Source organism: Lytechinus variegatus, chromosome 5 (assembly GCF_018143015.1).
Source record: "Lytechinus variegatus isolate NC3 chromosome 5, Lvar_3.0, whole genome shotgun sequence".
Taxonomy (NCBI): Eukaryota; Metazoa; Echinodermata; class Echinoidea; order Temnopleuroida; family Toxopneustidae; genus Lytechinus; species Lytechinus variegatus.
In genome coordinates, this window is record NC_054744.1 from 19,054,593 (window position 1) to 19,080,688 (window position 26,096).

Here is a 26,096-nt window from a genome sequence, read left to right on the forward strand (position 1 = left end):
ATCAATATAAATGCAACTAGTAATGATATACACTGTAATAACCAGAATGATAACACAGCGTGTAATTCAATACCACCAGAAGATACGTTTAATTTCTCACCCGTAAATGAAGATATGGTAAAAAAGGTTTTCAATTTGTTAAAAGAATCTAAAGCGTGCGGTTTGGATGGCATTGGAGCGAAACCGTTAAAGATTTCAATTCAAACTGTTCTACCTTACATTACAAATTTCATCAATCAATCCTTTTTGGAGAGCACCTACCCTGATGAATGGAAATGCGCAAAAGTCTTACCCATTTATAAAAAAGGTGACACTTCAAATTTAAGTAACTATCGCCCAATTTCAATTCTCCCCACGATAAGCAAAATAATTGAAAGACTTGCCCATCAACAATTCTACGATTATCTCACCAAAAAGTCAATCTTGAGTAAAGTACAATTCGGTTTCCGACCGGGTCACTCAACCGCAGCCGCTTTAGCTTCAATGACGGATCACTGGTCTAAAGCAATAGACAATGGTCAGCTTGTGTGCGCTGTTTTTATTGATCTTAGACGTGCGTTTGACTCTGTCAACACGAATGTACTGCTAAATAAGCTCCAGCGTATTGGCTGTTCCGATAAAACACTTGGTTTAACTCTTATCTCAACATGAGATTGCAATGTGTTCAATATAACAAATCTATTTCTGAGAAAGAAAGTGTGTCTATCGGAGTACCACAAGGATCCATATTAGGTCCGCTACTCTTTCTAGTACTTATTAACGACCTGCCGAATGTAATAAAGAATGGTCAAGTTACAATGTATGCCGACGACACAACATTATTTTTATCAGGATGTGATATAGATAGTATGAAATTGGCTTTACAAGAAGATGTAAATGCTTTAAACCAATGGTTAAAATTAAATAAATTGATTCTCAATGTTGAAAAGACAAATATGATGATTCTGGGATCAAGACAAAGAATGAACAAATATAATTACCGCTCCTAATTCAGATTCAGATATCTCTATCACGTTTGATGGTAAAGTAATAAATAAGGTTCACTCCACTAAGTGTTTAGGTGTCATAATAGACGATAAACTTCTTTGGCATGATCATGTAGAACACGTTAGTAAAAAAGTATGTGCTGCTCTCGCCATACTGAAAAGGGCTAATCCATTCATTGATGTTACCACTGCTAAACTAATCTATAACTGTTTAATCCAAAGTCAAATTGACTATTGTTGTGAGGTATGGGGTTTAAGATTTATCACACAAACAAATCAAATAATAAAACTTCAGAAACGTGCTGCCAGAATAATACTCAAAGCAAACGTCCTCACCCCTTCTGATCAGTTATTTAAAACACTTGAATGGTTCTCCTATCCCCAAAGAGTAATGTATTTTCGATGTATATTTATATTTAAGAGCTTAAATAATTTATCTTCCGACTTTTTTAATGAAAATTTTAAATTAGTATCCGAAAAACATAACGTAAATACAAGATCCGCCTCCAATCTACTACTCGATGTCCCAAAATGCAATACTGAATATTATAAATGCTCATTCATTATTTCCTCAATATCAATGTTCAATTCCTTGCCCCTTCATTTAAAAACCCTATCCACACTCTCTAGTTTTAAAAAAGAACTGAAATCATATATAATGTCCAGCAAATGTTAAAATGTCAATGATTCTTGTACCACAAATATTTTAGTGATTTAGCCCGATTTTAACGCCTTTCTGTCTTCTAATAATTATGTATGATTTATATGTTTTTACCTTGTTTTACATTGTATGTTTTACCACTTGTATATACATGTACTGTTTTTATGCTTTTAGGGCCCCTTTTGATACCAGCTTTTGCTGAAAGGGCACCCTATTGAAATATTGTTTAATAAATAAATAAATAAATAAATTCTCAAGATATGAGAGATAAGTGGGTTTTTTTTTCAAATGATTTTTTTTTTTATTTTGTAATAAAGGCAAATCTATTTTGTAGTGTGTTGTGTGTGTATGTGCAGTTTGTACGTAAATCCAATGTCATTATAATCAGTTTTCCTCTTGCCATTTTATTCGGATTGTAAAATTACCAAAAGTGTAACAGTAGAAGTTGCAAAGGGCGAACAATTTAGAATGTATGAGTTTCTCGAATGACAAATATTGCTAGTTTAATGTTTTGATTAAAAACGAACTGTTGATTTGCTAAACGATGTAACTGTTCACTATTGCTAATTTAGAACGAAAATAAAATCTTAAATAGGATCTAAAGGGGTGGGGGTGCAAGGAAGAGAAAGCGAGACAGAATGGGAATATTGGCAATACTAGAAGCATTAGCATAACTAGATACAGTTCTGAGAAAATATTAAAAATGAAATAAAATTTCAGCAAGAGAATGGACCAAGGTTTGCTACATGTATTCCTTAGTATTGTAGTAAATAACTTCACCATTATCTTAATTTTTTGAAGTATAATTACCTAGTATTCTACTGAGACTGAGGAATTTTGGCCATTCTGCCTCGTCCCTTTATAAATTATACAGGGCGAGTCAGAAAAAAAAGTTACACTTCTTAAATTAAGTATTTTTAAAGAAAATGTGGGATTCGGAGGAAAATTGTAGTACGTATGGATGAAGTAGATATTCCTCTGTCACATGGTAAAGTTTGTTTCAGTGTTGTTGTTACGGTTGAGTGCACAACAGCTATTGTTTGAAAAAGGGGTTCTCTTGTTTGTTTCTCTAGATTAATAAACATACGCTTAAACTTCACGCTCATTGTTTGTGTGAATCAGGCCTTTATAGTCTAGGAGCCAGGGGGCTTTATTCAGAATTTTTGGTGGGGAAGGTTTGACAAGCTTATCCGGGGTAAAATTGTGCGCTGATTCCAAAAATGCCACTCTTATTGACCGTACTCACGCCATTTTGGTCATTTTGGCCAAATTTTGACCAAAAATGACCATTTTGACCACTCTTTGGAAAATGGTCCCTTAACAGACTGCTTTTGTAGCCACATGCAATTAAAAGGGTCTATCTTAAGTAAAAATGCACACAGATTCCAGCTAAAGTGCTTTCATTTGCCAAATCACAATAGCAGTGTTCATTTTGGCCATAATTTGGCCAAAAATGACAATTTTCATGATTTTTTGGCCGAAATGTGTTACAAATATTGATCAGAGCTACGACTGGATGTTTTTAGAAATCCACATTTATTTTCAAAATGTGCGCTGGATCATAACCATCAACCTCATGTAATTTATTCCGTCAGTTTTTACTTGTGAAGGTCATTTTGGGTACTTTAGACATAACTGACCATTCGCGCAGTTTTGAATTATTAACTGTTCAAATAGGCAGGAAATTGAGGTCTTCAACATGTTTTATTTTCTTCCCTTATAAAATGAGAATGCATTTAAACGTCCTTGTGTAGAATTTTATGCTGATTCCAAATGTATCAGTCTAAATGACCCTATTTAACAGTTTAAGGTCATTTTGGCCACTTATGCCCCTTAAAATGACCAATGACATCAGTTCAATTTATCCAAAAATACTTTAGATGTTACCAGAATCGTTACAAGGGCTTTACTGTGACACCTAACATTGGTGTATTAATCCTTGAAATTGAATATCTCAAAAGTATTTTGACCTTATGCAATTTATTCCATCAGTTTTGACCTATGAGGGTCACTTGGAGTACTTTAGCCACAACTGACCATTCACGCAGTTTTGCATATAATAAACTGCACATAGACAGGAATTTGAGGTCTTCAGCGTGTTTTATCTTCTTCCCATATAAAATGGAAATGCATTCAAAAGTTCATCTTATGTAAAATGTGATGCTGATTCCAAATATATCAGTCTTAATGACCCTATTTAACAGCTTTAGGTTATTTTGGCCACTTATGGCACTTAAAATGGCCAATAACATCAGTTCAATTTATCCAGAAATACTTCGAATGTTACCAGAATGTTAACAAGGGTGTGCTGTAATACCCAACACTGGTGAATGAATCCTTAAAATTGAGCATCCCCAAAGTTGACTACCTTGGTCATTTTGGGCGTTCGATATCACCTGAATTAACATACACAATGAGCAGGGCTGACCGGGGGGTCAAGCTGGCCAAAAATTTTGGCCACCTTGACCACCCGGCCAGCCCTGCTCATTGTGTATGTAAATTCAGGTGATATCGAACATGAGGAGAAATTTTCGATTGCGTTAATATTAGCATCAATTATTGTTAAATGGGGAAGTTTGAAAGCTTCTTGGTGGAAATCAATGAAATTATTCCACACAGACCATAACTATTGGACCCTGTGGTCATTTTGACCACGTTTCCCTCAATATTGACCAGTGACCATGGACCCTAGGAATCTCTAATTAGTGGAGAGATCAGCTAAGAGAGAGACCTTGCATGCTTTGATGAGTCAAAAAGGGCTCAAATGCTGGTCAGTATCATCAGCATGAGCTACCAATTGGTGTAGAGTGTTGATAATTGTGATAAAATCATTTACATCGTGCATACATAAGGTTGTTTGACCATGGCACTGTGGTCATTTACATGATTTTAGCCACCTTGACCACACAGTAAATGTTTATGGAAACCTCACATATATGGGGCAGTAAATTCAGGAATGAGACATTTTAGCATCATTTACATGTTATTTTAAGACACTTTTCTAGATTAATGTAGATTAATGATTCCAAATATATTAGTCTTAATGACCATTTTATGAGCTAGTGGTCATTTTGGTCCCGACAATGACCAATCACATTTGCATGTATCAAAGAGGATTCAAATGTTGTTGTCGCTCCGTATTGTTAATAAGATGTATTATATCAATTATTGATTTCAATATGATATGACTAATACTATAGCACATTATCAAAATTTTGAAATCAATTTGGCCATTTTGACTATCGCATGTATGACTTTTGTAAATAAACATGACAGGAGCAATTGTGGAAATGCGTTCAATCCCTTTCGATTGGAAATATTAAAAGCTCACCTTGAGTAAAAAATTGTGCCAAATACCTCACCATTTGGTCATTGTATGGTCATTGAGTAACCATAACATGATTCCCTCCTTTTTTATTTAAATTATACAGATAACTATATTCTAGAGGAAGCCACTAATCCTGAACTCAAAGGTGCGTCATTACAAAGCTATTGGTCAAAGTGGATTTCACGAATAGATTTAACCATGGTGCATTTTTATTACCTTTGCCATTTTGTATAATGTTTCACAACCTCACATTGGCATGATTGGTAAAGTTGAAAGTGGAAAACTTGCCCTAAATTGTTAAAGAGTGACCAAAATTCGGCACAGAGAATAATTTCATATAGAGAATGTATTTTATTACCCAGTACGTCTTCAAAAGAATTAAGGGTAAATTTGCTGCTCACCAATCATGCCAATGTGAGCTTTGTGAATCACTGTACAAGAAAAAACAAAGATTGTAAAAATGAATGATAGTCAAAACTCTTTGTGAACTTCACTGTGACCTATTTTGCTTTGTAATGATTCTCAGTACAATTTGACTTTAACATGTTTAAAGAAGGAAAATAATTATGGCTATTTAGGAACATACAGTGATCAAAGGGGCCACAGTAGACAGTCACATGATATTTGGCACAATTTTTACTCAAGGTGAGCCTTTAATATTTCCTATGAAAATGGATTGAACGCATTTCATCATGTTCATAGACCTACATTCAGGCCTGCCTACAATTACTGCTAAGTCATGTTTATTTCAAAATTCACACATTGGATAAACGGTTAAAGTGGCCAAAATGGTCACATTTTGATTATGTACTATTAGTAATATCATATTGAATTAGATAATCTGTCATTGATTATGATTGATACAACAAATCTTACAAAAATATAGAGCAAGAACATTGGAATACTTTTGATACATGTAATTGTCATTGCTAATTGTAGGGACCAAAATGACCACTAAGTAGTCATTAAGACTGATATATTCTAAATCATTGTATTAATCTGGTGCAGAAAGTTTTTGAAATATGTCCTACCTAACATCATTCTTGAATTCGTATCCATGAATTACAAAATGGTTAATGTGCCTAAAATCATGAAAATTACCAAAGTGCATGGTCAAACAACCTTATGTACTTGATGTAAAGGTTTTTATCACATTCATTAAACTCTTGATTATTGGTGTAGTAGCTCAAGCTGAAAATAATATTAAGCAACATTTGAGCCCTTTTTAAATCAAATAATGTGTGGTCACGAGAAATTATTGAGGAAAGGTGATCAAAATTACCACAAAGTCCAATAGTTCGGCCAATAACACTGATTTATATGGAATCATTGCATTGATTTTCACCCTAAAGCTTTCAAACTTTTCCAATTTAACAATAATTGATGCTAATATTAACACAATCCTGAATTGTCTCCTCACTATGTTCACTATAGGCTAATTTAGTATACACATTGGGCAGGGGACAATCTGGCCAAAATGACCAAGGTTGTCAAAAATATTTTTGGGACACTCAATTTAAATGATTAATACACCAGTGTTAGGTGTCACAGCACACCCTTGTAACGATTATAGTAACATTCAAAGTATTTTTGGATAAATTGAAGTATTGAACAGATGGTATTGGTCATTTGGGGCCAAAAAGTGTCCAAAATGACCATAATCTGTTAAATGGGGTCATTAAGACTGACATACTGGGAATCAGCATGAAATTCTACACAAGAACGACATATGCATCATTCCCATTTTATAAAGGAGGAAGATAAAGCACACTGAAGACCTCAAATTCCTGCCGATTTGCACAGTTATTATGCAAAATTGCACGATTGGTCAGTTACCCAAAATGGTCAAAAGTCAAAACTAATGATATAAATTACATTAGGTCAAAATACTTTTGAAATGTTCATTTTAAAGGATTAATACACCAATGTTAGAAGTCACATCACATCCTGGTAACGATTCTGGTAACATTGAGGTATTTTGTATAAATTGAACTGATGTTATTGGTCATTTTTATGGCCATAAATGGCCAAAATGACCATTAGGTGTTCAATAGGGTCATTAAGACTGATATATTTAGAATCAGCATAATATTCTATACAAGATGGACATTTAAATGTATTCCCATTTTATAAGGGAAGAAGATAAAACACACCGAAGACCTCAAATTCCTGCCTATGTGCGAATGGTCAGTTATGTCTAAAGTACCCAAAATGACCCTCATAGGTCAAAACTGATGGAATGAGGTCAAAATAATTTTGAGATGTTCAATTTAAAGGATCAACACACCCCAATGTTAGATGTCGCAACACACCCTTGTAACGATTCTGGTAACGTTCGAAGTATTTGGGGGTAAAATGATCTGATGTCATTGGTCATTTTAAGGGCCATAAGTGGCCAAAATAACCATAATCTATTGAATAGGGTCATTAAGACTGATATATCTGGAATCTGCATAAAATTCTACACAAGATGGATTTTTGAACGCATTTGCATTTTATATTGGGAAGAAGATAAAACACGCTATGAGACCTCAAATTCCTGCCTACATGTATATGTGCACTTTATTATGCAATACTTCGTGAAGGGTCAGTTATGTATAAAGTACCCCAAATGACCCTCATAGGTCAAAACTAATGGAATAAATAACATAAGGTCAAAATACTTTGTGAGATGTTCAATTTAAAGGATTAACACACCAATGTTAGGTGTCGCAGCACACCTTGTAATGGTTCTGGTAACGTTCGAAGTATTTGGGGGTAAAATGAACTGATGTCATTGGCCATTTTGAGGGCCATAAGTGGTCAAAAATACCACAAGCTATTAAATAGGGTTATTATTACTGATATATTTGGAATCAGCATAAAATTTTACACATGAAGGACATATAAATGCATTCTCATTTCATAAGGGAAGAAGAAAAAGCATGCTGAAGACCTCAATTTCCTGCCTATTTGAACAGTTAATAATGCAAATTGCGCGAATGGTCAGTTATGTCTAAAGTACCCAAAATGACCCTCATAGGTCAAAACTGACGGAATAAATTACATGAGGTTGATGGTTATGATCCAGCGCACATTTTGAAAATAAATGTGGATTTCTAAAAACATCCAGTCGTAGCTCTGATCAATATTTGTAACACATTTCGGCCAAAAAATCATGAAAATTGTCATTTTTGGCCAAATTATGGCCAAAATGACCACTGCTATTGTGATTTGGCAAATGAAAGCACTTTAGCTGGAATCTGTGTGCATTTTTACTTAAGATAGACCCTTTTAATTGCATGAGGCTACAAAAGCAGTCTGTTAAGGGACCATTTTCCAAAGAGTGGTCAAAATGGTCATTTTTGGTCAAAATGACCAAAATGGCGTGAGTACGGTCAATAAGAGTGGCATTTTTGGAATCAGCGCACAATTTTACCCCGGATAAGCTTGTCAAACCTTCCCCACCAAAAATTCTGAATAAAGCCCCCTGGCTCCTAGACTATTATCTCTGTTTCAGCTGGTAAAGGTAATCACCTGACTTGGCGCAAATGGGTTTTGATACTTTTTAAAACAATGGCTGTTGTGCATTCAACCATAAAAGCAACACTGAAACAAATTTTACCAAGTGACAAAGGAATATAAACTCTATCCATACATGCTAGAAATTCTCTCTGAATCCCACATTTTCCTCAAAAATACTTACTTTAAAAAGTGTAACATTTTTTCTGACTTGCACTTTAGAGTACATTTACGAATTTAGAAACAAAAACACTATGACAGTGGGTCAATGGGGGGGGGGGGCATAATGAAATAGTTCTAAAGTACACTCTTGAAGCTCAAGTCTTCCTCAATAAACAATCGTTTTTGATAGAGCAATGGATGGGGCAATCAAAAATACATAACGCTGATAATCAGCCCTCGCTCGATTGACCCCTTTCTCTGTCTCGTTGATTACTCGATGATTTTTGAACGAATTCTCTGCTCAACATCCTTTTTAATGGTACATGTTAGCTAAAGAATACGACGACAAATATTCAGTGATGATCAAATCTGATCCAAATAGAAAGTTATTAAAATTACGTGAAATGCCAAATGACATGGTGAAGGTGCAAATATTATTTGCAAAATATTTATTGCATTATAAGATAAATGGGCAAGACAGTGTTTGAAAGATTGATGACAGTGGAATTTCCTGTAATTTTCGATCAAACATTAATTTTGTTAAAATATAAATGCTGTGATCAATCAAGAGACCTGCTTTCCTAATATAGGTTTAATTTTAAAATCATTTCAACAAAACCATCTTCCCTCCCTCTCTCTGTCTCTTCGTATTTTTTTTTTTGGGGGGGGTATCTGCTTGTTTCCCTACTTGCTCCCTTTTTCGTCATTTCATTTCCCCTTTAGCGTCATAACTTTCTCTTGGCATTTCAGAGTGTAGAAAGTAGATCCTTTTTTAGTTGTCTCTCTCTCATTTTCACATCGGCGATATTTAAACTCGGCCTTCCCCTTCCACTACAATGATTATCCAAATCCCTAGGAGAAGTCAATATACATACACGTTTGAAAACCAATATATATTAAAAGGGATCGTTTCATAAAGGAGTTCGTAAAGTTAAAGGAAACCAAAACCCAAGAACAGAAGCAATCTTATTGGAAAGAGTAAAATGAGAGGAACAATTTTAAAAAAGATTCATCAAAATCGGTTATGAAATAAGCAAGTTATGGATGATTAAAAAGTCTTGTTGTACTTACTATGTGGATCCTCAAATTGGCAAACGTGCTTCAAAATGGCTGATTTTGTGGACAACTCTCAATTTGTTTTGTACACATTTGTTCAGATTTTCCCCTTTATTTTACATATTTCACATCTTCTCCTGACCTTGACATATATGGTGTGGATTATATTTTCCCATGAAATATGTTGTGCTCAGAAGGAGGCAAGATGCCATTAAAGATAATGAGGAAAATTTGCCCATAGAAAGTACAACAGGAGTTTTCAAACTCCCATAACTTGCTTAATTCATAACCGATTTTGATGAAACTTTTATTTCTCTTCTTGGGTTTTGGTTTCCTTAAAGGGCGACTTTAAAAACGACTGGTGATCCTTTCTTGTATGGTAAGTGATATTCACTAATGCTCATTGCTGATTATTTAGCGCGTAATAAAGGTTCGCCAGTCGTTCTTAAAGTCTCAGCTATACTAAAACACCCACCGGGGTTCGATCATGAAGGATGCATACTGAGGGAGCATGGGGACGTACCAATCAGAATGGGCTTTCTGACAATTTGATGGAAGTTACCTCGTCGTTAAAACGATAAGTTCATTATGCATTCCACTTTGAGATTATATAGAAATCACTTGGGGATGATGGCCCAGGGCTCTACATCCACTAGTGGTTCAATTGCCATACTAAGTAATGGGAGTCGAGGTCTCGCGCTCCCTCCCTCTCTCCCTCTCTCTCTCTCTCTCTCTCTCTCCCTCTCTCTCTCTATATATATATACAGTGCGTATCAAAAAAAAAAGTTTACACTTTGAAAAAATCCTGTAAAATTATACATTTCTAATTTCCTGAAGATTTTTCCACACTTTAACATTGGTACAGATCCATTTAAGCAAATGACGATATAACTGTCGAAAAATATTTCCGCTTGAGTGAGCACCACTCACTTTTGAAAAGTTAGTGAAAAATGATTTGCGCAGAACTTTGAAACAATTATGCTGATAAAAGTAGACCTTAATCATGAAGAACATGTGGAGTTTAGCTTAGGAAAATTGATTTGAAGATATCTTTTACCTTTTTAAACTTGTTTCCTTGCCAAAAACACTTCAAAGAGTGCATTGCGCCCCACCCCAATTCCCCACACACCGAGGCTATCGTGACGACATTTGCTTTACACTGAGCTGTAATTTACATGAAATGGCTAAGGCTTAATTTTCATTTTGACAATCATAGTCAAGCTTGTGAAAAATGTGGAGAAACAAGTATTAAATAAAAATGAAATGTAAACCCACTTTAAATGATAAAAACTTAGTGAAAAAATGCTAGAGATGTCTGAAATAAACTTTTGTTCAGATTCAGTTATGTCCTAAGATCCAGCTGGCACAAAAAGGTTAAAGGTTATGCTTACTAAGTGTTGAAATGTCAATTTGGGCGGCAAAGTTGTTACAAGATGCTTGAATGTATCCGTTTTATTTCAATTGACTAAAAGTGCAAGGGAATTATATGAGAAATGTGTCACAGGGTGAGTTTGATTTCGCCCTTTCCACTTGACACAGCGTGAAAACGAGCATTTCTGCGCAAACAGATTTCTGCGAGCTTTACAAAAATGGACAGTGCTCACTCAAGTGTAACATTCTGTCAAAACTTTTACTTTCATTGGATAGATGAGACCCAAACTTAAGATTATATGTGAAAAAAACCCACATGTTGTATATTTTTTAATTCCCAGGTCTTTTTCAAAGTGTAAACTTTTTTTGATACGCACTGTATACTGTATATTGTATACTGGGGAGGGGCTTATATAAACGAGAATACGAGGGGTCAGTATTGTAGTTAGACTTTATAACTTACTAAGGTGACTTGAATGATAATTTTAATTGGTATCACGTCCCTTAAAATGTGTTTGCTTGATGATAATTGAGGAATTAAAAAAATATATATGTATACTAACAGCAATGCGGAAGACTTTCTTCTGATATAGGTATCATGATTTAAACAAAAAATTATATCTTTGAATGAAATCATCACACAAAACACCATTTATGTAGGCCTACAGTAAGAACATGAGAATATATTGCAATGCAGTGAACACTGTCTTTCTTAGGAAATGTATTCAATATGTTTATAGGCCCTACAACAACGAATATCAATTGGAATTTTCATTGTAATGTTGAAAATGTTTCTTAGCATGGCTTTCGTATTTTGTCAAAGTTTTGATCTTGTGTTAAGATAATATAATGATGAAATGCTCTTCAAAGTTGAAATATGAACATCTATTTAGCATATTCCCTCTTATTTATAACATCATCATTCAAATAATTAGATTGGGATGGGGAGGGGCTTGTTGGTAACAATTCAGTATTGCTTATGGAATTTACAACCTGACGGGGATGAGAGCAAAGCATTGTGACTTGCAACTTTTTACATTTATACGCAGGCTGTGTTAAACCAAGGATATTTAAACAGATCTCTTTGGTTAAACGCTTGTTCAGATCTTAAGCAATTCATGAATTTGATAAGAAAAAAGGGGGGGGGTGAAAGGACAGAAGAAGCAAAACAAAGAGAGGAAAGATGAAAGAAAGGAAGAGAGAAAAAAGAAAGGGAAAGGCAGAAAGAAAAAGAACAAAAAAGATAGAAAGAAAAAGAGGAAGGAAGAAAGAATTAGGAGAGAAAGAAAGAATATATGAATGAATGACGACCAGAAAGAAAGAAAGAAAGAAAGAAGAAAAAAGATAAAAGGACAAAACATGAAAGAGGTAAGGAAAATGTATTTAAAAAAAGATGAGTGAAAACAAAAACGAGGGGAAAAACCGATATGAATGAAAAAATACATAATTGTATAATTGAATCAACGTATGTATGAATAAATATATAAATACAGGAATATACAAATAAATAAAATTCAATGACGAAATTTAAGGAATAAAGGAAAATGTACTTAAAAAGCAAGAAAGATCAAAAGAGAGAAAAGAAAGAAGGGAATGCGACTTTTTTATGACGTTCCCCGTATTAGAGACAGTGGACGCTTAGTTTTATCATCGGCAGTTGTATTCTACTGTGGTTATCACATTGGGAATAACATTTCATGATGACCTTCAAATCTATGTGATTTGATTCATTTTAATGTTTATAATAATGTTAGTGACTATCGACCAGTGATGGGAGAGCCTTTATTAGGAACTACAGTGCGTATCAAAAAACGGGACAGATTTGAAAAGTCTATGAAATTTTTGTTTCAAATAATGATGTCTATATTTTGGTGTTAATAGATGCTCTAAGGTCTTGTCTTTGAAATGCAATTTAAAAAAATAAATTTTATTCTTGCTTGAGCGAACACGGGGCGTTTTTGTTGGGGGTTCAAAAAGAGGCTTGCGCCAGAATTGCAGAATATGTGTAATACAATGATAGACTTCTTGCTAATCAGGAGACTTCCTCTTGACCTTTTCATTATCTGTGCCACAATTTTTGAATTATGCTGTCAAATTTTATTTACAAGTTATTCATTTAATTGAATTATTTTGTTTTTTCATTTAATTGAATTATTTTGTTTTTTCATTTAAACTTCTCTTACCTTTTAATTTTCCTTCATAAGTAACTGAGAAAAGAAGATTTTTTGTCAACCCAAGCAAGAAGATTTGAATTATTAATTGGGAGAATTTGTGATTATTCAAATCGTTTTATTATTTGAAACAAATAATGTTATGTACCTTTAAAAGATATGAATCTGTTTTTCAGTGGGTCATTAATTCCTTGACCAAGTTTAATTGCTTGACAGGAAGCACAGGAAGGGATTCATGTTTTCAATGACAATGGTGTATTGAGTCAATTTTGAGGGAGCTAGATATGGCAGATCGGGTAAAATGTATCAAAAAAGTTGTGAGCGAGCGAAGTGAGCACGCAAATATTCCCACTTTTTGTAATTACAATATCAAATTTTGTGATAGATTTTGACATAATATTCAGAAAATGACATCATATTTTAATTTCTATCTTTCCTTATTTCCTGTACACTTTTTCTTGGTCATGATTTTTTTAATTGAGGGGGGGAGCAACCCGAGCGCCCGCCCATCTGTGTGGCTTTGTTCAAAAGGCACCATAACCTTTGTAGCACATAATGAAAGGATTTGAAAAAAATCCATGCTCTCCCATAATTCGGTTGAAAAAAAATATTTTAACTTGAAGGAATATTCAAAGCTAACAGAGAGCATATTAAAAAGAAGTAACAGAATAATTCAAGCAAATAAATAGATCTGAAAATGAATTTTGACCGCATGATTTGAAAATTATGGCAAAGATAATGAAAAGGTTAAGAGGAAGTCTGCTAATTAGCAAAAAGTCCGAACATCATATTATTCAATTCTGGCGCAAGCCTCTTTTTGAACCCCTAACAAAAACGTCCCGTGTTCGCTCAAGCATGAACGAAACTGAATTTTTTGATAGCATTTGAAAGACAAGACCTTAGAGCACCTATTAACACCAAAATATAGACATAATAATTTGAAACTAAAATTTTATAGACTTTTCAAATCTGTCCCGTTTTTTTTATACGCACTGTATAGTGTCCGTTTGGCTATCCCTGGCCATCGGTCGATGGGTGTGTCAATTTTCTCGTATTTGTAATTTCACGCATTCCTTTTGCCAAAAATAAAATAAATAAAATGAAAATAAATAAATAAATATTTGCATGGTAAGTATGCCAAATGGACAAGGTTTGTTTCCACGATTCATATTTTTGTTTGTAGTCAATAACAATGATACAAATAATACGGCACTATTAATGTACTAATCTCGTGTTCCTGAATGAATATATTTCAAGTAATAAATATGTATATCAGATATAAATAATGCATAGTCTATTTTATATAAATACATTTTTTTCAAATTCAAGAAAATATATGGAAAATAAAGATTACGTTGGATTACCTGCTGTCGATGGCGGTTTCATCATTTTCTACTACAAGCCACTGTTTTGGGTCGTTGGTGGTATAGCATTATATATTGATATATTCATTGCATTCTGTTTTAGCTCCTTGGTGCTGTTTTGTAGAGAAAAGTTGTATGAACACATGTACTTTGCCAAAGCGCCATACAGTGTATATGTGTTAAGACACGTATATATATATATATATATACATATATACATATATATATATATATACATACATATACAAGAAACGAAACCGAGATTTATTGATGATTTATCATAACTTAATCACAAATACAATGGACAAATGACCTACAATTGTAAAGCTTAGAATCTCTTCTTTCATCTGAAAGTACCTTTTCTTATTCACGCATGAGTGAGCAAAACAATCTGAAGAGGGGATACCAAAAATTAATTTGGCGGGCTCTATCTGGGTTTCAAAATTAAAACCACATTTTTTCAAAAGTTCAGTATCTGTTATTTAATTTCATACCTTAATTTTTACAAAATGGTCAAGAAATAACTAATTTCTAGTTATTTTAAATAGGCTTGAATTTTAATAATTTCATAAAACGAAGAGTTTTTACAGGCTAGCGTTCGAACTCACTCGACACTCCGTTTTCTTTACGATCAACCATGCATTAAGTCTTTTGTTAACCATGCGATACCTACTGGGGAAACCGGTGAAAATACGTTTATTTAATGAAATTATGAAAATACAAGCATTGTTTCGAGGGAACATAACTTTTTACCTCTTGACCATTTTTTTGTGATTGAGGTATCAAAAAAAGAGAGCAGATATTAAACTTTTTAGGCATATGATTTTCTTTTTGAAATTCAGATACCCCCGCCAAATGAGTTTTTTGTATCCTTGCTTCAAATTGTTTTTGCTCACTCATGCGTGAATGAGGAATAATCTAAATAATATCAGATGAAAGAGGAGGTTCTTAGCTTTACATTGATAGGTCATTTGTCTATTGCATTTGTAATTAAGTTATGATAAATCATTTCTTAATCTCGGTTTCGTTTTTTTTCTCGGACGCACTGTATATGTGTCGGGGTGTGTTTGTGTGTGTGAGAGGGTGTTGGTGTGTGTATGTGTGTGTATATATATGTATGGGTGTGTGTGTGTATACATATATATATATATGTGTGTGCGTATGAGGGTGTGTGTGTGAGGGTTAGGGTGTGTGTGTGTGTAACCGTAGGTTCTGTGTCTGTTGTATTTTTGTAAAACAAAATACAAATAGAATGAAACAACCGTACAGAGACCATTTTGATCAAATTTCCACCCATATAGGGCTTCATCAGGAAATAATCACATGTATATATGTATGTATGTATGTATGTATATGTATATATATAAATATCGACCATGTCGATTTGGCATTTAGTTTGACTTAACAGTACAACATTACTCGTGAATTCGTTTAAAAAAATCCAGGCTACGTTCAATAAACCAAAATTGTAAAAGCCCCTCTAAACGATTTCGTAAGAGAACGTTTTATCGTGGCGCCTCGCTTTGGTCGTCTTCCCTCATTTTATCCAGAATATGCACTACTGCTAGCTGCAGCTTGGGGAGCCGTTGCTTCTTTTACGCTATCTGGCAATGCACTCTTCGCGTTAACCACGCTTAAGGTACAGTGATTGTAGGTGAAGATGTGCGTAGCGGTGTGTGTATGTAGTGGGTGTGTGCGTCATTAGCGGGAGAGATGAACAGCACACGGCATGCATGATCATAAGGAGTAAGGAAGACATTTACTCTCAACCACTCTATGCACCGAAATCGCTAGATGCTGGTCTTTTCTTAACTGAGTGAGTTAAACAACTTGGAATAAATGATGAAAGCCGTCTCAAAGCTGAACTCAGTCTGGATCATTGAGCTGGGAATATAACGAGAAGTAAAAAGAAGTAACTGAACGGCTTCATGGCACATAAAAAGGTGAGTTCTAATATTTATTCCTTCTGTTATTACAATGTTAGGACTATTTAGATTTGTGCCATATCGTGTATCAGAGGGAGATGATAAAATATCCGAAAATGTTATAAAAGGCTGAAAAGCTATCACTTATATAGTTCATGCGTATTTGTTGTTGTCTTTCATTTTCTTTTTCTTTTTTTGCGTTTCAGTAACGAATACTATGGAATAGATCTATGTTATATTTTTTAAAAGGAAATACTTCATAAATGTCATATATGTTTAATAATTCTTCATAGTATTTTCTCATCAATTGCACAATTGCCCCCTGTATGAATCGTTTGTTATTTTATTTTGCAAATTCAAATATGCATCATCATTATTTATTTATTTTTCGATTGTTTTTCATACAGTACTTTTACTTTTTAAGTAATCATTATCACCGGAAAGTAACGTTAACATTGCTAAGCTGAAATGAAGTTGTTTTTTAATGAATAATCTTCATTTATTTGAGATAATTATTCAAGTGTGATGCAAATCATCCATGGTTGGGAACCCGATAAACGAAAAGTTTTAAGGTTTCCTATTGCAATTCGTGTTAAAATTGCAATAGGTTATTCGGTCCAATTCTTTATTGAGTGCCAGTTTGTTGCAATCTTCTAGAAAAACCGGATGATCGATGAAGGAATATCATCTTAGTCGATGGTCACTCATAATCGTGTGTACCCGGGAGTAAAATGCTATCCATTGGCATACAACAATTGGCAGATCCGCGCCCAATCATTTCCAGAGAAGATAAAACAACTCTCCCACCCTTCACACTGTTTGCTTTTCTTTAATTCTAAAAGTACATTTCCTTAATTACATTACACATTGTCTTATTTAATAATTTACATTTAGATTTTAGTTATATTCATCATGTACAGTTACAATGGGGATTTTCATCAAATAAAGTACATTTGTCTTCGTATATATTATCATTTTCGTTAGTAACGAGTATTTTTCTATTCCCTCGGGTGGTGGTTCAGCGGTGAGCATTTAACATTACTGCTTAATGCAAGATAATAAAACCCTTTCTGTGGAACACGATGATGAGGATGTGTACTAAAGAAAACAATAGTGCGCAGGCGTATGACCCAATTTTCAACTCGATCACCGAATTACGACGCCACCGCTATATCATTATCATGCATGGCCACGGTATGCTTTCAATTCCTATCTATAATAAGAAATATGTAGTCAGATTAGTTATGGTTGAATTTTGATCGAATTGCTCAAAACAATCGTGATAATTTTGGTAACCACCACGCTTGATATCAGAGATAAAAACAGTACCCATTTCACGGTCAGGTGTCTTCTCGAAAGTGTTATCCATATTCAGCAATATCGTTTCTATTTTGAGCTTTGGATTCGGCATGCCATTTTTTTATTTCTAACAAGCTCACTTCAAAATCTTTCTCACACACACATACGCTTATATACACGCACGCCCACCCCTCTCTCTTCTTCTTTCTTTTTCTCCCTTAAGATAAAAGGAAACCAAAACCCAAGAAGAGAATCAATCTTATTGGAAAGAGTAAAATGAGAGGAACAATTTACAAAAAGTTTCATCAAAATCGGTTATGAAATAAGCAAGTTATGGACAATCAAAAAGTCTTGTTGTACTTTCTATGTGGATCCTTAAATTGGCAAACGTGCTTCAAAATGGCTGATTTTGTGGACAACTCTCCATTTGCTTTGTGCACAAATTTTCAGATTTTCCTCATTATCTTTCAAGTTGCATCTTGCCTCCTTCTGAGCACAACATATGTCATGGGAAAATATAATCCACACCATATATGTCAAGGTGAGGAGGTGATGATGTGAAATATGTAAAATAAAGGGGGAAAATCTGAAAATATGTGTACAAAACAAATGGAGAGTTGTCCACAAAATCAGCCATTTTGAAGCACGTTTGCCAATTTGAGGATGCCCATAGAAAGTACAATAAGAGATTTCAAACTCCCATAACTTGCTTATTTCATAACCGATTTTGATGAAACTTTTTTTTAAATTGTTCCTTTCATTTTACTCTCTCCAATAAGATTGCCTCTTTTCTTGGGTTTTGGTTTCCTTTAAAATGGTGCTCCTCGTTAGCTCTGAATAAATGTTATTTTACATGCCAACGTTTTTTAATGATGACCTTTCGAAACAGGTACATTTAAGCACCATCCTCTTCCTCACCCTCCTCATCTTCTTCCTTTTACTTCTTGTCCTTCTTATTCTTTGTCCTCTTCAATTTTCCTTCTCCTTGTCCTCCTTTTACTTCTTCGTTTTTTTCGTCATCTTTTCTTCATCTCTAATTATTATCTTCTTGTTCTTCTTGTTTCTTCCTTCTTTCTCTTGTTTCTTCTTCCAATTTTTCTTGTCTTTCTTCTCCTTCTTTTTCTCCTTCTCTCCCTTTTCCCTCTTTTGTTCTTCTTTTTTGTCTTCTTCTTCATTATCACCTTCTTCTTCTTTTATCTTCTTCGTCTTCTTCTTCCGCTCGTCCTTCATCTTCTTTCTTCTTCTTGTGCTGCTGCTGCTGATAATGATCAGATACTGAAGATCCTTACATACCTGTAAACGTATAGATTTGCGTCTTTGTTTTGTGACCGGTGCCCGTGTATAAAGGTTTGTTTTCTTCTTATTTACAATAGTCATAATCCCCATGCAGATTTTTGTTGCAAGAAATGTGATACGATCATGCATGTGCAAACATTGCTGCATAAAGCTCCTGTTTAATTTTCGAAGAGTATTTATTAATATTTCTGCAATCTTTGTAATGGCATGGTTATAATGACAAAATGTTATCACAATTTCATCATCAACCTGCTTATCCATTTTTTTAAATATTATTATTCAAAATCGAAGTACATTATCAGAGGGTTGAAAAGTGAAATACTCCAAAGCAGAGAGAAACACGAACATTGATTCTAGCAATATTAAAACACAACTATTTTTTTTCAAATGTGCAATACCTGTTCCCATTATCCGAGCATGGCGGACAATTATTCCATCATTCGACATCTGTCTGATGCTGTGAATTTCTCACGTTTTCTCAATGATAGTCACATACTTCTCTCACCTATATTTACCACATGTAAATAATTTATGAGCGTTAATCAATCTTTCTCTCTACTACTTGCTTTTAAGATTATTAATGCCATGGTGTTGTGTTTGTTTATCTGACTATAACGACCCAAATTCCCTTTCCAATATACATGTACCCGAAGTGCATGAACTAGATTAAGAGCATAAAGCCGGGCAGGCTGAATATTATACCCCTCCACATTGTTTTCTCAGCCTTTTTTTTACTGACTTTTAAAAACATAATCATGGCAACATAAATATCTTTGATATAAACATCGAATAACATACCACCTACCATAGCCAGATATAGAAAGCACTTTTAAGCATCCATAATATTTTCAATTGTATTCAATTATTGTCCTGGATTCTTAAAGTTATATATTTATCGTTAAAGGTCAAATCCACCTAAGAAAACAAATGTTGATTTGAACCAATAGAGAGATCTAAACAAGCGCAACGTTACAAATTGCATCAAAATCTCTGTGAAATAAGAAAGTTGTGACATGTTAATGTTTTGATAATTTTTCAAAAAAACTACTCTTGTATGCACAATTCGGAAATATCAAAATAAGAGAGTCATTGATATCCCTCACTAATTATTCGTTATATTTTTATATTTATAATTATTTCAAAATTAGTCCATATTTCAATTGTTTACGAATTTGACAATAAGGACCAACTTGACTGAACCACAAAATGCTGAAACAATGGTAGTTCCAAATGTCCAGTTAAAAATAAATATGTTTTTTATGACAATGAGGAGAAAATTAAAATATTACATATTTCAGATGATAAAATACAAAGGAGAAAGTGAGTGGGTGACATCATCAGACCCCTTATTTGCATACCAATGAGAATTAGAACATTACTTTTTCGGAAATTAATCGCAACTTTGAAATGCCATAACTTTCTCATTTTACACCAGATTTTGATAAAATGCCAATCGTTATGCTTCCGTTCCTTGATTTAGCTCTTTTCATTCAAACCAACCGTTTTGTTGGGGTGGATTCGTCTTTTAATTAAAACACACACTCCAAGTCCATTATGTTCATTTTCAGTCAATTCAAATAGAAAGAAAGTATAAATAATATTGCCCCGTTGGTGAAGTAATGAATTTCATGATAAACCAGCATAAAAAATATTGTGCATAAATATTTAAATTGACCTATGGTACAGACAATACGCTACAAGCGCACCACTCGCTAACACACATTCTACGTCTCTAAATATGGCGCACTGCCTCGGCCCTTGGGGGAAGCAGTTATGTCGGCATAAAGAAGCATTAACACACCTAATTAATAAAAAACTCCATTAATTCGTGGCTGACCTTTTAAGTTTCTCATAAAAAATCTCATCTTTCCGTCAAGATCATGAAAATTTACACCGGGCTTTTAGCATGTTTAGGAATAGAGAAGAAATATTGACCAGTTAGGTAAAATGCATATTGCCCGAGTAAAAAAAACGATGGAATGGGTATTACCCAGATCAATTTTTTGTACCCTAAAACAAGCCAATAATATTACCCATACTGTACGAATACACTGAAGAAAATGAGTGACATACAGGGAATGGAGCTGTCTAATATAGTAGATACTATTCTAAAAGCAAAATAGAATATAATGGCAAACGTTGAACTTCCCGATTTCTGATTTCCTGTATCTTGCAAAATATGAAACTTATTCAATGTATAAAACATCATGTAGGGTTTTATTTTTTAGCTTACAAACGTAGACGGTGTTTGATGCTTTACAGCACAATCGATGTTTTGACCTTGAAGCTTAAGAGATATAGGGCAATGTTTGTCTGATGTCAAGGAGTTTAGGACGTCGGGCAAAGATACAGGGCCCTAGGAACGATTTTTTCGGTTGGGGTGCTGAAATATCTCCTCAAACGTGGGGGGGGGGACACGATTGGGTTTTCCATTGTTCTTTTATACACACACACACCCTCACACACACACCCACACACACACATAAATATGTATATGTATGTATGTGATTATTATGTGACAGTCACTTCTTAGCTTTTTTCTTCGAAAAGAGCATAGATGTGATTGTGTGATTAAATAATTCGAGAGCGAAGCGCGAGCTATTTTGTTTTTGGAAATGTCGTGTATTTGTCCTGAAAATTGAACGTTTTGAGCAACGTTTGTGGTCCTTAACAAGATGCGTGTGTAAAAATAATAACTGCGAGCGCGATCAACTCGAGCAGATATTTCTAATAAAGCTCTAGCCTGATCGAAAGGGACCTGTTATAACGACCGTTTGCAGTTATTAAAAAAGACGATACATATATCAATAATCAAATAATGCGTGCGCGAAGCGCGAGTTGAACAAATTGAAATTCCGAGCTAAATACTGGACAATCTAAGCACTTGTCCTAATTATGAACAGGATAGGTATACAACTATACAATTGATGCGAGCGCGAAGCGCGAGCGTAAATAAAAATGAGATTTCGGACCTAAAAACGCACTTTTTCTAATCATGAACAGGATAGGGATATAATTACACAAAAATTATGGGTAATTGGATATCTTCCTACATTACTAATATGAGCGCGAAGCGCGAGCAGACAATTTTTGATATTCTGATCTGAAACGTTATAATTTAATCATTTTTTAAAAGGAATAAAAATCAGACGGGCAAAAGAATTGAGATTTGAACAAAATCAGACAAGGAATATCAAGGTTATTGCATTTTAAAGGTTAACATTCCGGTTAAACAGTTTTAGGCATGTCTCCATTAATAAGCAATGAGCAAACTGATGACGTCATATCCCCACTTGTTGTTTAGTATCTTCTTATATAAGTTATTCAATATTTCCGCTTCAAGGACCAAAAGAATTCAATTGACTACTCATTCAGTTAATTAGACATTTTTTGCTGCAACTTATTTCACTATAAGGGAGACATATCATTTACGGGGGGGGGGGGTTCTACAAAACGTCGTCTGTCATTTATCATACCTACCAGATTTCCAGGAGATGCTGCCAATAGAAACTAACACGTGCAGCACCCCCACGGATAATTTTGGGGTGCTTTTGCACCCCCGCTTCCAAGGGCCGTTTAGTAGAGCGAAAAAGCCTGTGAAATTTGATTTATATTGTCTGACGTGTAATTGTTTAAACACAAAAGGGGGTCGGGCGATCGAGCGCACACTTGATTCGACAGAAAACCTGGAAGTTTCAAGTCTAACCAAACCCATATCCCCCCCCCCCCGCTGTCGAGTGGTGTGCAATGGCTTATCACGTATCGCGCGCGACGTCTGTATCGGAGTACCGGAGCTTGATTGAGTCGCGTTAGGAGTGATATATGTTATTGGAATATGTGAAAGACAGAAGTACATGATTTATGATTGTCGGATGTGATAATTATGTACATTATAACGTATTTTTTTAAATACATGTACATGGGAACGTGATTTCGTGGGGATTCTGCCTATGGAAAATAATGCAAGCCGCACCCCCCCCCCCCACCGCACCCCGCTTCCCAGGTCCACGCAAAGATAATACAAGTAATTTAATGCTTTTTATAGCACATTCTTATGGTTAATGTAGCGCATTTAAGCGTAAGATTAGTATGCATTTATGAACATGCCTTTGAAATTTATAATCAAATAGAAATTGATGAGAGATTGAGGTAGGGCTTCATTTTTTGAGAAGCCTTGCAGAGAACACTCATATCTACTAGACTAGGCTTAAATTGTAAGAAAAAAATTGTTGATTTAATGTGTTAACAATGCAGGCTTTAAACATGTATATATTTCAATGATAGATTAAATTGATTTTTAGCTCCAGTCATCAGACAATGATTGATAATGAGTATCATTTGAAAGCTTTTAGATGGATATTACATCTTAGGAAGATATGAACATACTTTCAGCAATGGTAATCATATTCGGTTATTTCTCAGGAGCGTATAAGACGTATTATTGGAGTATTCACATAAGACTATGACCTCGGACGTCAAATTTCATCAGCGTTGATCGCAACTAAATGTATGCACATTATCCACACCCTCGGGAGCTTTCCAACTATAGTCTCCATATAACATGTATAAGGCGCCCTCGATGACTTCTGCACCCATTCAGAAATCTATGTTGCACGTGTTCTGAGAGTAGCAAATGGGAAAGAAAGTATTGCCAAAGGACACGTCTTTGGAGACGAACTTAGGACCCTGTGAATTAGAATCATTCTGGATTATCCATGCATTGATCCAAACAGCTTTCCCATTAATGCATTCTGGGCATTGTTTTAACAATGTGTTGAAAATGGTTCCCCAAATAATGTAGGCCTGTTTGATTAAATGATGTATATTGAATTTAATTGTATACAAAATTATGTCTCGTAATTTGACACATAATTATCTTGAATCACGCATTTGATAGTTACATGTACATGTATTCCAAATGTCAAAGTCAGAGATATACTATGTTTCTATTTATTCATAAGGAAAGACACGTTAGGTGGAAAAGCAGCCAGTCGGTCTGAAGGATCAGAATTAACTGGGTTGTACGAAATTGAAACCCAGTGTGAAACAGAATACTAAAATGGAAATAGACATGCATGAGAAACCCAAGTGCTAGTGAGATTTAAATCCCTCTCCCTTTTCTCTGCATCTCATGAATATCAACAGATGACATGACCCACACCTATAGCTCCACTGCAAATCATGTGAGAGCCAAGATCTCCTCTCTGTATTGATTGTCGGTAGACAAACGGCCATGTACTCCTCTAACGGAAGCGACCTCTTTAATGTGACTGCTACTCCCTCTTCTTCCACCCCGGGGCCCGGTCGGGCGGCTGTAATACGAGCCGCTGCTGCCATGATTATCATGGCGCTGGGCATCATGGGCAATGGGACGATCATTGCTGTTATTGTGAGGACCCGTTCACTACGCAACATAACAGGTATGAGCTATTTTCAATAGAAAAAAGCCTTGGCCATTAATAATATAATCTTCTTCAAGCCTAGCAAGCGATGAGTGATATTAAATATGAAGTGATATAAAATATTCACCCATTTTTTTTTATCTATCTCTTCTTCTCGTGCTCTTGATTTCCCCTGTCTTTTTCCTTAATACCCCGAATTAAGTGAAGTAAATGTTTCAGCGTTGTCCCCATCTCTCTCATTCTATCCATCTTTATCTGTCTCACCCATTACTTTCTGTTCCCCTTTAATCTCACAAGTTAAGTGCTTTTAGCAGATATTACAATTCCCTAGGATAAAAGAAGGAAATTACTTTGAAGAGGTTTGCCGAAGACACTCTTCTTGTATGTTTCTGGTTTGAATGACGAGCTTAGTTTTATCGCTGCCTAACACACAATGTGGTAAATGTACATTCAAAATGAAAGCATTTACTGAATGATATTCATTTAACCAAAAAACCCAACACAGCGCCTGGGCAAAAGTGGATGGGAAAATGTGCTGTCAGAATAGTGAGGGCCTGGGTATCGTAAAAAATGAGTTCATGCATGTAAGGGAAACACTCCTAAGAATAATTTTAAGTGTTTTTGAGAGATTCTCAGAAAATTAGGTTAATAACACAACAAACCTACCAATCGGCGAATAGAAAAATGTGTGAAAGATTTGTTTCTATCACCAAAAGTTGGTAGTTTCATAATATCAAACAATCTGATGGGTTGATGAATACATTTTTGAGAGTGTGAATCATGATGGCAACCCTAAAATGTATGACAGGCTTTTAAAGTGACATGGACCCTTTGCAATTGCTTGAATGTGGGTCGAATATTTTCTTGAAATAAATATTGCTTTTATTTACAGAAATCTAATTCTCAGCTTCATTTTGTTATTCCAAAAGGTGTGTTCCTTGTGAATTTGGCTGTAGCTGATCTGTGCGTGGCTATGTGGACATTACCTTTCATCATTGACGCAGCGCTCTTAGGATGGTGGAGGTTTGGGAATACCTGGTGCCAGGCATCAGGGTTTTTAGAGATTCTCTTCACCTCAGCCTCAGTGTCCACCCTTGGCCTTATCAGTTACGACAGGTTAGTTCAAGATGATAGTACATGGTCAGTTATGCAGAAATGATATTTGCTTACCATGGTGCAGTTGTGCTTCAACAGAAGTAAAACAAAAAACCGAGGCGAAATAGGCACCCATGAGTATTTGGAGCTTGTATCCAGTCATGAACGCTATGGAATATGCTTTAAATTAAATATGAGTAACCTGCCGAAAAGGTGGCCCTTAAAGGAAACCAAAACCCAAGAAGAGATGCAATCTTATTGGAAAGAAAAAATGAGAGGAACAATTTAAAAAAACTTTCAACAAAATCGGTTATGAAATAAGCAAGTTATGGACAATCAAAAAGTCTTGTTGTACTTACTATGTGGATCCTCAAATTGGCAAACTTGCTTCAAAATTGCTCATTTTGTGGACAACTCTCTATTTGTTTTGTACACATATTTTCAGATTTTCCTTTTTATTTTACATATTTCACATTATC

The 26,096-nt window shown here is 34.8% G+C and overlaps 1 long non-coding RNA gene across 1 annotated transcript; it reads left to right on the forward strand.

The window, feature by feature from the left end:
- The first annotated feature begins 16,169 nt into the window (after positions 1 to 16,169).
- On the forward strand, positions 16,170 to 25,830 carry LOC121414797. Its single transcript, XR_005969914.1, has 3 exons — positions 16,170 to 16,543; positions 24,266 to 24,540; positions 25,452 to 25,830. It is a non-coding gene; the product is annotated as an uncharacterized LOC121414797 (long non-coding RNA).
- Positions 25,831 to 26,096: the final 266 nt, after the last annotated feature.